Below are 12,460 nucleotides of genomic sequence, written 5' to 3' on the forward strand. Positions count from 1 at the left end.
CATAAACACAACTTCATTCTTTATAAATATCTCCAACAGTGTAGCATTAGCCGTTAGCCACGGATCACAGCCTCAAATTCATTCAGAATCAAATGTAAACAATATAACCGTATACAATACTCACATAATCCAACACATGCATGCAGTATGCATGACGAACACTTTGTAAAGATCCATTTTTAGGATTATATTAGCTGTGTAAACTTTGTTTATGCACTGTTTAAGGCAAGCATGAGCCCCGGGGACGGAAAGCGTGCGATTTAAAGGGACCACAACCTGAATTGGCGCATTTCTAATTATGCCCCGGTTAAAAAAATTAATTAAAAAAAAATCTATGGGGTATTTTTAGCTGAAACTTAAGACACATTCAGGGGACACCTTAGACTTATATTACATCTTTTAAAAAAACATTCGATGGCACCTTTAATGGTTTGGATGTTACCTTAGATCTTGCTCTACCACACCCATTTGACATTTATTTTATTTGTGCAGCAGATCTGCCAGTTCTTGCTGTCAGATGTTACTCCGACCTTACAGAAAGGCATTAGCAGGTTCTCAAACATGTCTGGGGGGACATATGGTTACACGTGGTTTGGCTCTGCGAGGATGATCAGCTGTCCTTCTGTCTCCCTGTAGCAGGACTATGGCAGGTTCATGCAGGTGATTATGTACACTAGGGATCTTTCCTGGTGTTTTTCAGAGTCTCTCAAGTGTCATCAATTATTTTAACCATGACCTTAACAGCCTACCACCTGTCTTATGGACTATTCCACAGGTGCATGTGCAAAAATTGTTTATGGTTCATTGAACAAGCATGAAAAACATTGATTAAACCCTTTCCACTAATTTTCTGTAAAGCTTATTTGGATTTTACAAATTTTTCTCTAATACAGTTTCCTGAAAAAAACTGTTTCTATTTTCGCCGAGATAAACGTTGTTTTTGTCAAAACCTGTATTATTTGAACTGTAAAGTTTAAATCAACTTTTTTAACAGCCATTTTATGGTTTGGATGTTACCATAGATCTTGTTCTACCATGCCCATATGACATTAATTTTATTTGTGCAGGTCTTAAAAAGCCTCAAATTTGATTTTAAAAATCCTGCAGATAGCCTGGACAGTTCATGTCAGATTTGTTGCTGATTTTAAATATTTAAACACGAGTACGGCAAGTCGTTTTTGAGATTTCTGGATTTCCCCATTCAAGTAGAGAGGACTTAGTCTTGACTGCCCGAAATAGCAGTCATATTTGCAATGCCTCTGGGCCACTGACTCGTCAAGTCAAGTCCCCTTTATTTATATAGCACTTTATACAATGCAGACTGTATCAAAGCAGCTTTACAGTGATAACTGTAGCTCTTAAAGAAAATGGTGTCATTGACCAGCTTAAATAAATTCAGTATTGATTCATTCCGTTGTAAAAATCAATAGTTATTGATTTTGGTAATTTATCTATATATCAGCACTGGGGAAAACAGTGATGTCATCGTCCAGCTCATGTCTGTTCGCATACAATGGTGTCAATGCAGGCAGATCAGAAACATTGTTGAATATCAAGTGTCCCCAACTAAGCAAGCCAAAGGCGACAGCGGCAAGGAACCCAAACTCCAACAGGTGACATCAGGTGACCAACAGGCAACAAAAATGGAGAAAAAAACCTTGGGAGAAACCAGGCTCAGTCGGGGGGCAAGTTCTCCTCTGGCCAACAGCGAACAGTGCATGATTATGATTCAGGCAGTGTTACAGGTAATAAGTCCGATTGGAATTGCAGCAGTCAAAATATTTAATCCAGTTCCATCTAGTGAACAGACTTTCCTTGAATGGGACTTTATCTGGGCTAACCAGTAATGTTCTTCCACATCCTGATTAAGTAATGCATTTCTATGTATCTACAGATAATAAAGTTATGAGATATCTTGTGATGGGACCATAAAAAACTCCAGAAAAGACTTGATTTAATCTCTCTGTGTGTAAGAGTTGGACGTATGCCAGGTCTTCAAAAAACAGAAGACTAGGAAAGCTTCAGGCCTAGACAGTGTTTCACCTGCCTGTTTAAAAGTGCGCTGACCAACTGGCCCCAATCTTCACACAGATCTTCAACAGATCACTGGAGCAGTGTGAAGTTCCCTGCTGCTTTAAACACTCAACTATCAGCTATCAGCTATCGATCATGAACTTCTCACAACCAAACTGACCCAGCTCACCATGCCCCCGGACCCCCCTAGAGCTGGTACATCCAACAAAGTTTTACAAATTATAGTGTCAAATAATATACATTTTCTGAACAAGAATACATCAACAAAAGCTCCTTTCATGTCAGTAAAGCTGTTAATAGAAAATTAAATTGTCTTTGGACAAATATAGATTTGGTCTAAGCCCCAAATGTTTACAATGTCTGGCTCCGCCCCTGATCATCCCATTTCTATTCAGCAGCCTGGTTATTACCATGGGAAAAGATAGGTCTCTCCCCATGATTTACGCATTGCAAGGAGTCCAATGTGAAAAAAACTGTTATTAACACCAACTTTCTCAAATTAATTCAAATATTTATTATTTGTAGTGTCATTATTGATGTCACGTACATTCACATCAGAAGAGACCAGAGCGACGAAAGTCATTATTTCTCAGCGAATTGGCCGAACAAAGCAAATTCACTGGCAGCGAAGCGAATTGGGCGGGCCAGAGCGAAAAAGAGAAGTTAAAAGTCAGTTAACCTTATGTAATGAGTTATGACGCGGTTCGGTGAAAACCAATTCTAATATATAGATTTACCAATGCCCCACGGTAACAGGCTAAATCAAACATTCCAAAGAGCGAACAAAGTGAATAAAGCAAATTCAACAACGAAGCTTCTTCAACGACCTTGGCGACGTGTTCGCTTTGGTCTCTCCTGGTGTGAACGTACAGTGAGAGCCATGTTGGGGCACGGTTAGTGATCACACTACATGTGTACCGTGTCCAGCTGAACCATGCCAGAATCCACCTGTGTACCATATCCCCGTACAGAACGGAGTGATCAGGGGTGTAGTGGTAAAATAAGAATTCTGTGATCACATTTTGTGCATAAACTATACTATGATGTGCATTTAGATCAATTGAGAAGTGGGTAAACTCTAATTCTGAAATTTCAGAGGTGGGTAAACCGTGTTTACTTGCGTTTAGCCTCCAATACAGCCCTGGGAGTGATTACACTGGTCAAACTCTTACACTGCTACACTGGTCTGGGGGCCACTCAGCGGGCAGGTTAACCGCCTCCATCCCACCATGCTACCACTCCCTAGTCAGAGGGCCTTCTGTAAGGCTGTTAACACGCCCCCCTTCCCCTCCACCCAGAAGCCAGGGGCCCCATGGTAGGGGCCCTTGTAATCAGATGGCCCTCTAAAGGTACACTACACCCTCCTCCCTAGCCTAGGGCCTCCTAGTAGGGCCCTCATAATCCGAGGGCCCTCTAAAAGCCCCCAAAGCCTCCATCCTCCCTATGGCCCCCTGGTAGCCAGAAGCCAGGACCATAATAGGAGGGCCTAAGAGGACCTTCTATAAGTAGGCTCCCATGCACCCATTTCCCTTTAAAGTTCCTATAGCAGGGCCGGGGGCCTCCTGAAAGCAAAGCAAACCGTTTCAACCGTGATGAATCCGATCTTTAAATAGATGTAACTGGATTCAATATTTTGACTTATGACCTGTAACACTGCCTGAATCATAATCATGCACTGTTCGTTGTTGGCCAGAGGAGAACTGGCCCCCCGACTGAGCCTGGTTTCTCCCAAGGTTTTTTTAATCATTTTTTTCAGCTGTTGGAGTTTGGGTTTCTTGCCGCTGTCACCTTTTGGCTTGCTTAGTTGGGGGCACTTGATATTCAACTAGGTTTTTGATCTGCCTGCATTGACACCATTGTATGTGAACTGAAATGAGTTGGACGATGACATCACTGTTTCCTCCAGAGCTGCTGTATAGATAAATTAACTAAATTAATAAGTAATGCTTTTTTTTTACACAGGAATTAATCAATACTGAATTTACTTAAGCTGGACAATGACACCATTTTCTTCTAGAGCTGCTGTGAGGCCAAAATTATTTGCCAGTTATCACTGTGAAGCTTGTGGCAGTATAGATATTGTCTGTACTGCCTCTGTTTATTTCATGTTTTTTGTCACCGCCTGTCACCTAAACTATAAGCATCAGGATTGGAGGAAAGGACTAATTAAGGGGAGCGTGAAGGTATATATGGGCGAGGTTTAGAGACTGGGGACAGGTTCAACTGACCAGAGACGTTGCGTTTCCTTTGGAGGCAGTTCTTGTGAGTGGATTTTACGTTTCCGGGAATCATGGCGAGGAGTTGGGGTGCTACCTGTTTAGCCTGTCGCTAGCGGGTGTTGTCATCGGCCGGTGAATGCTCTTCATCAAGTTTGGGAACTGGACTGGAGAGTTGTACTATATTCCTAATATTCGTCTGCTTGGTGGTACATAAAAAATAAAGACAGGCTGATGATACCGATGTACCCGAGTCACTTAGACACCCCCCGTGCTGCCGACTTGGTCAGTGTTGCTTTAATCACAGATATACATTTTTTCTTTCATCTCTCTCCCTCTGTCTCTCGCACACATGTATACACAGCATAATTTTTTTTCCTGATGTTTGTATATTTGTTTTGCTATTTGTTTTCAAAGTTGATTTATATTGAATAATAATTCAAAGTGTTTTTTTCTTTTCTTATTTACAATTTCCCTATTCTTTTGATGTTGAGTTGTTTTTGTTCGTAAAATTTGCAAACCTACTAATATTTCATTAAAAGACAAAGAAAGTTGCATTCAATGAATTGATATTGTTTATTATATAAATTTATGTAACGGATGTTTTTTTTGTTGTTTATTTTATCTATCCGAGGTGATTATATTATTATCTGTGGCAAGTGCATACTTGTCTGGTGCCCGAACTAAATTACTGATTGTTTACTCATTTATTTATTTATTTATTTCTTGAGGTTTTGGGGACTAAGAGTCAACTTAGGACTGCGAGCAGCCATTATTATAAGTGCTAATGTGGTCTCGTGGTTAGCACTTAGCGTTAACACGCTGAGGACCTTGGTTTGATTCCCCCAACGGACATTTTCCTTTTGTTGTTGGGAACCACCGTTACAAGCTGCTTTGACGCAATCTGCATTGTAAAAAGCGCTACATAAATAAAAGTGACTTGACTTGACTTACAAACTGGAGGTTGAACAGCTGGCTGTCTGGTGCAGTCACAACAACCACAGGATGACTGTGGACTTCAGGAGAAACCCCCCTGCATTCCCCCTTTTACCATCATGAACAGCACTGTGGAAGCAGTGGAGTCATTCAGTACCTGAAGTGGGACAATCACATTGACTTTCAGCTTTTAACACTGTTAAAAAGACCCTGCAGAGGTTGTACTTTCTTCGCCACCTGCCACAGGAGCTGCTGAAACAGTTCTACTCAGCCATTATTGATTCTGTCCTTTGTTCATCTGTCTGGTTTGGTTCAACTACCAAATCAGACATCAGGAGAATACAACGGACAGTCAGGACAGCTGAGAAGATTATTGGTTCCTCCCCTGCCCACCCTCCAAGATCTGTAAACCTCCAGAGTGAGAAACATGGCTAAGTAAATCACTTTCGACCCCACTCTCTCTTTGAACTGTTGTCCTCTAGTTGGCACTACAGAGCACCGACCACCAGAACAGCCAGGAACAAGAACAGTTTTTTTCCCCAGGCTAAATTTAGCCTGAACAATTAAAACTCTCGACTGTAAATTGTCTACCATAACTGTACATTTGTGCATAATATCTAAACTTGTACATCTGTAAATTACATCATAAATTGTACAGTTAACAACTGTACATTCATTAAAAAATTATATATATTTCTCTATATTTCTACTACTATATATTCCTATGTATGTCTGCACTATGTCTGTACTTTCTTCTGCACTAGAAGCTCCTGTCACCAAGACAAATTCATTGTGTGTAAATGTATTTGGCAATAAAGTTTATTCTGATTCTGTGTAAGACCAACTGAAAGGTGGACCATAAAGAAGAAGAACGATGGGGTGCAGCGACGGAGTCTGTCAAAATAAAACTAGAATAATTATTGTACATATAATGCATATAATATATGCATGCATCAAAATAGAAAAACAAATATGAATAATATTTATTTCCTTTCTTGGTCCCAAAGAATGCAAAATCATTATTTACCATTGCATTTCTTGTTACTCCATCTTCACTGCACTTTGTAGCTGCCCTTGCTCTCGTCACGTCATGTTGTGTGATGTTCTGGTACAAAAATGACATTAAAAAATACATAGGCTAGGCCCCTATGCACGATTAATCATTAAAAGATCGCAATCTCGATTCAAACACACATGCAATCTTATTCCTAAATGACAATGATGTATTATATACCTGGTAATCCACTGACTGATTGGGGTGGGCACGGTTGAGCTGGGTCAGTTTGGTTGTGAGAAGTTCAGACATGATGGTATTAAAGGCCGAACTGAAGTCCACAAATAAGATCCTTGCAGGCCTATGTTGCAGTATATAATGCGATGTATTAAACCTTTCTGTATTGCAAACATTAAATAATAATGAAAGTACTGAAAGTTTATAGTTAGGAAATAAACACTGATGTTGCGGCAGCGATCAAAATGAGTACACAAACTTTGAAACTAATGTTAGCCTATGCTTCAAATAAAGATTGTATCTAATTATGTTTTTATGCCAGTAAGTGGCGACCAGTGACTGTTAAAATTTATTTATTGTATGGACGAAACAAGACTTTATTATTTTCAAATGATGAATTACATAATGAATTCATTTAAATTAATAAATATTTGAAAAGACTCATTTAAAACACATCACACAAATACGTCGTGCTGCTCACGTGTACAGCTTCGGCCAATACTGAGCTGGTGTTTGGATGTAAACATGGAAGCCTGCACTGTGCTCACTATGTCAACTGCGTATGACAACAGTTCAGATTGTTAAATAAAGTCTTTTGTCTTAAAATTTTTGTTTTAGCACATAAAAAGTATTTTCGTCATCTCATATCATTAAGGTTGAACTATTGTAGTCACGCTGATGTTTTTTTCTGCACCTCAAAAGGAGCAATGACGTTGCTGCCTATGTGTGGTTTAGATAACCTCGGATTTCATCAAAATATCTTAATTTGTTTTCCGAAGATGAACGAAGGTCTTACAGAGCACAAATTCCCCATAGCCTATGGGTTACAATATTTGGCCATACATAACTATAAGTATTTTTATGAAAAAGAGTTTTAGCTAGGCCTTTTAAAAATCTACTTTAAAAAGGGATCAGTCCACCCAAAAATTAAAATAGGTCTACTTCAATAATTTATTCTCCTCATCACGTTGTTCCACAGCCATGAAGTTGAGTAATCTGATAACAGATTTTCTTTGGATGAATCATATTAATTTAACACATATTGCCCAGAGCCATAGAAAAGGTTTTTAAACAAACAGGCAACCAGATGATGGTCGAAGAAGCAACAATAAAAGCAAAAATGCACATTCTAAAGAAAGAAAAGGAGGCAGCTACAGCCACCGCAGAAGAAGCAGTGTTCGTGGCTGCTGTGGAAAAGGCAGATCTAGACTCTCGCCATGACATTGACTTCCACTCTCGCCATCCAACGCTGCACAATGGACAAGTGAGTATGTTTGGCAACACAGCTGTAGTGCATCAGAACCCGTATCTATGCACACATCTTCACAACCTGCCGTAGAAACAGTCAAACAAGAAATGAGTAATCTCAGAATCGACAAAGAAGATTCTCATCAACAAATAGCTCCTAAAAATATGAAACCTCAACTAGCAGTGGACACAACTCAACATATTCCTGGAAAGTTCCTTCTGTGCAGACACAGAAAAAGAGATATTTAGATCCACATGTAGATGCAACTGACCTGAGACAGCCTGCACAGCAGAGGTGGGACCATGTCAGCTCTGTGAAGCATACAGCAGCCATGCCAGATGTTGCAAAATACCTAATGCGAAGAGAAGTGGTTACCTCTGGTTTAACGGAGTTCGATGACCACCCGGAAAGCTTTTTTGCATGGAAAACTTCCTTTCAAAGCGTCATTGAGGAACTCACATTAACTCCAAGAGAAGAGTTAGACCTCTTGATTAAATGGCTCGGGCCAACGTCTAAGGAACAAGCTAAAAGAATACGAGCCATACACAGCCACAACTCAGCTGCAGGGCTAAACATGGTTTGGCAAAGACTAGAAGAGACCTATGGAACCCCAGAGGCAGTTGAGCATTCACTTCTGAAAAGGATAGAGGAATTCCCCAGAATCTCAAACAGAGACAATGTGAGATTAAGAGAGCTTGGAGACCTTTTGCTTGAACTCGAATATGCAAAAGAAGGAGGATACCTCCCTGGTCTAGCATATCTTGATACGTCACGTGGAGTGAACCCCATATTAGAAAAGCTCCCATTTAGTCTCCAAGAAAAGTGGATTTCACAAGGGTCTAAGTACAAAGAATACAACCATGTTTCCTATCCACCTTTCACCTTCTTTTCACAATTTATTCGTTCTGAAGCCAAAGCATCAGTGTCTGTAAGGAAGACTGGCGTGTTTCACTCAGAAAATGCTGTAACTTCCGTAGCAAGCCAATAGAGGAACATAAAACCTACCTCAGGGAGAAGAACATCTGCTTCAGGTGCTGTAGTTCGACCAAACATAGAGCAAAAGACTGTGATAAAGAAATAGTATGTAGAGAATGTGGCAGCAAGACTCACACATCAGCTTTACATTCTGGTCCAGCACCCTGGTTCTCAGAAGTTCCAGCAGATCAAGGCGAGGAGAAAGAGACTCATGAGACTCCTCCTGGAACTCTCCCTGCAGTAACATCAAAATGCACAGAGGTTTGTGGGGGAAACACCAACGCCAAATCCTGCTGTAAAATATGTTTAGTGAAAGTCTACCCTGAAGATCATCCAGGAAAAGTAATTAGGACGTATACAGTGTTATGCTGCGTTGACACCAGACGCGACTTGCGCGAATAAATCGCGCTATTTTGATACATACGCTATATACATTTTGAGTTTACTCGCTCATTCGCACATGAAAATCCCTTCACAACAGACGCGAATTTGCATCATGAGAGAGCTCTCCCGCTCCTTTATGTGTCCCAGACTCTCCCACTGCTTTCTGCGAATAAGCTCAATTGGTCGTCTTTAGTTGGCTTGTAGTCTTAATATGTATATATATATATAAATAAATATATATATATATATATATATATATATATATATATATATATATATATATATATATATATTGTAGCAAGTCCAAAAAGTGTTTTATGTTCTGTTCAGATAAATCTAAGTGATGTATATTCTTTTCTTACGTTATGGTTCAGCTTGTGTGGGGCTTTAAGGCTTTAAGGGGTGGGAGGTTCTCTCGGAAGTAGAGCCTGCGTGGTGTTGTGTGGGCGGGGTTCTGGGGGAAATGTTCCTGGTTAGTTCGCTGTCTGTGAGGCAAGAGCATCGGCCAAACAGGTGCTCACTTTAATAAAAGAAGACTAAGCTGTTAAGTGAGTTTCATCATTTTCTCCGTTCGTTACACTGGTGTCAGAAGTGAACTGATTAATCCAGTTAGTCTACGGAACTGCGTCGGTACTGTTCCTGCAACAAAATGCAGAAGCAGACTCAAGCAAAGATTAAGTCCGAGCCAGAAGCAAGCCGGATGTTTCGTGAGGCTCTGGGCGCTTCGGCGTGGGCTGCCGATCAAATTAAAACAGAGGAAGACTTCCTTGAATCGCACAAGGCGCGTGTGAAAGAGGCCACTAGGAGGATGGCTGCAGACGCTGGGCTTTCGTTGCCGGAGCCGAGTGCCGCCGAGCACAGCCGAACTTTTACGAAGACAACAAACAGACATGGCGGTGCGCTGTCTTCGGATGTAAACAGACATGGCGGCGCCCACGCAACCGCGCTGTCCTCGGATGTACACAGACATGGCGGCGCCCAGGGAACCGCGTCCGCGCTGTCTTCGGATGTAAATAAACATGGGCGGCGCCCACGGAACCGCGCTGTTTGCCAATGTAAATAGACATGGCAGAGGCCTCGGAGCTGCGTTGCTTTCAGACGTGAATGAATATGGCGGCGCCCGCACTGCCGCGCCTACGGTGGCAGTTAAAACCCCCAAATTCTCAGGTAAAGCTGACTGGGAAGCTTTTCATGCACAGTTTGAACTGTTGGCTCATGCTGGAAACTGGCCAGAGGACCGCAAAGCTCTTGAATTGGCTATGTGCCTTACAGATGATGCTCTGAACTGCTTATTATTGCTTAATCCTGATGAGAGACATGATTATAATGCACTTGTCGGAGCACTGAGACGACGTTTTGGACAATTTGAGCAGCCAGGGCTCCTGCGTTCTGAACTGAGTAGTAAACGCAGACAGCCAGGAGAGCAATTGAGAGTTCTGGCTAATGATATTGAAAGTTTGACCAGGCGAGCATATGCCCACATGCCACCATCGGTTCAAGGTGAGCTGGTGACCAATTCATTCAGGCCCTTACCCCTGTGGAGCTCCGTAGACAGACACAACTGGCCCACCCTCGAACCCTGCAGGATGCTTTGGAGATGGCGTTGGAGAGAGAGATTATTTGGGGAACTTGCATTCCGGAAGAGAGACATCAGAATACTGTGTCGGTGAGGTCTACTGACGTGGGGGAAGGGCTAAGTGAAAGACCAGCCTGGGTTTCCGAAATAACTGAATTGATTCGAGCTGTGACACTGCAATCTGATCAACGGCCCCGCACACGACCAAGGGTTTGTTGGGGTTGTGGGCAGACTGGACATTTAGTTCGTCAGTGTCCGAAGCTAGCTCGTAACCAGGGAAACGGGATGGGGTCCGCATGATCGGAGCCATGCGGACCCCCAACACTCAACCCCAATTTGAGTCATCACCAGCTGGAGTCGCAAGAAATGGGCAAGGGGAATTCAATCAAGGACTGTTGGGGGAGGGTGAATATGGGCCAAAAGAGTCTGTGGTTGTGGTGGGACGAACATGTGTTAGTGATTTTTGTCACGTGCCAATTTTGGTGGAAGGGGTTCCATGTTTAGCATTGGTGGATACGGGATCAACTGTCACTGTTATAAGACCAGAGGTAGTTCCAACCAATGCCAGTCTGGAACCCACCACGGTTCGACTACGCACAGTGACGGGTGAACTGGCGCCAATGAATGGTAAAGGCGTGGTTGCACTGACTGTAGGGGGAAAGACATTATGGCATTCAGTGTGGGTGGCTGCAGTCCAAGACCCTTGTATTCTTGGTCTGGATTTTCTCAGAAGTGCAGGTTGCCAGTTAGACCTGAGAGAGGGCCTGCTCCGTTTTGAAGGGGGTCCTGAGGTTGTCATGTCCACTAAAAGTAACGTTGATATGTCTTTTACAGGTCTGCTGGATGCAGCAGCTCCTCCTGAGGACTCTAGTTTGGAGCAACACACACTGCTCTTGCGAACCCACCCCAGTAGATGTGTCCCCCACTCCCTTACCCCACACCCCAGCTGTAGCCACACAGTCCCCTTTAGAGTCACCCCCGAGCCTCTCCATCAGGTATGAGCATGAGAACGGCGTTCCATTTCTGCCTCTCAAGGAGGGGGAGGGGTTGGTTGCTTTAAGGGAGCTGTGGCTCAAAAATTGTGAGGGCTTGGATGAGAGTCAGCGGGGGCAGTTTTGGGATTTGTTGGTTAATTTCCAACATTGTTTCGCATTTGGGGAGGGGGATGTGGGGCGAACACACCTGGCACAACACGAAATTGAGACTGGGGATGCCATGCCCATTAGGCTGCGGCCCCGGAGGCTCCCTTTTGTCTGTCAGGACGCTGCTGATAAGGCCTTGTTGGACATGCAGCGAGCAGGGATTATTGAGCCGTCCGAGAGCGCATGGGCCGCACCGGTGGTCATGGTGCCTAAGAAGGGTGGGCAGTGGAGATTTTGTGTTGACTATAGGCGCCTTAATGAGGTCACCAGGAAGGACTCGTACCCCATCCCTCGTGTGGATGAGTCGCTGGACCTCGTAGCTGGGTCGTCATGGTTCACTTCACTGGACCTGCGCACTGGCTATTGGCAGGTACCACTTGCTCCCGATGCCAGACCAAAAACTGCTTTTTGTACAAGTAGGGGGCTATGGCAGTTCAGAGTGCTCTGCTTCGGCCTCTGCAATGCAACAGCCACTTTTGCCAGGTTAATGGACAGGGTGTTATCGGGTATTCCGCGGTCAGAGTGTCTGGTGTACCTGGATGACATCCTCGTCCATAGCAGCTCATTTCAGGCCTCGCTGGAGGTTCTCAGGCGGGTGCTGGTTCGAATAAGGGAGTCTGGCTTAAAGCTGCACCCGGAGAAATGTCATTTGTTTAGAAGAGAGGTGATGTTTTTGGGGCACAAGCTTGGGGGGCAGGGGATTGGCACAATGGAAGA

This window comes from Chanodichthys erythropterus, chromosome 20, assembly GCF_024489055.1.
Source record: "Chanodichthys erythropterus isolate Z2021 chromosome 20, ASM2448905v1, whole genome shotgun sequence".
NCBI classification, from domain to species: Eukaryota; Metazoa; Chordata; class Actinopteri; order Cypriniformes; family Xenocyprididae; genus Chanodichthys; species Chanodichthys erythropterus.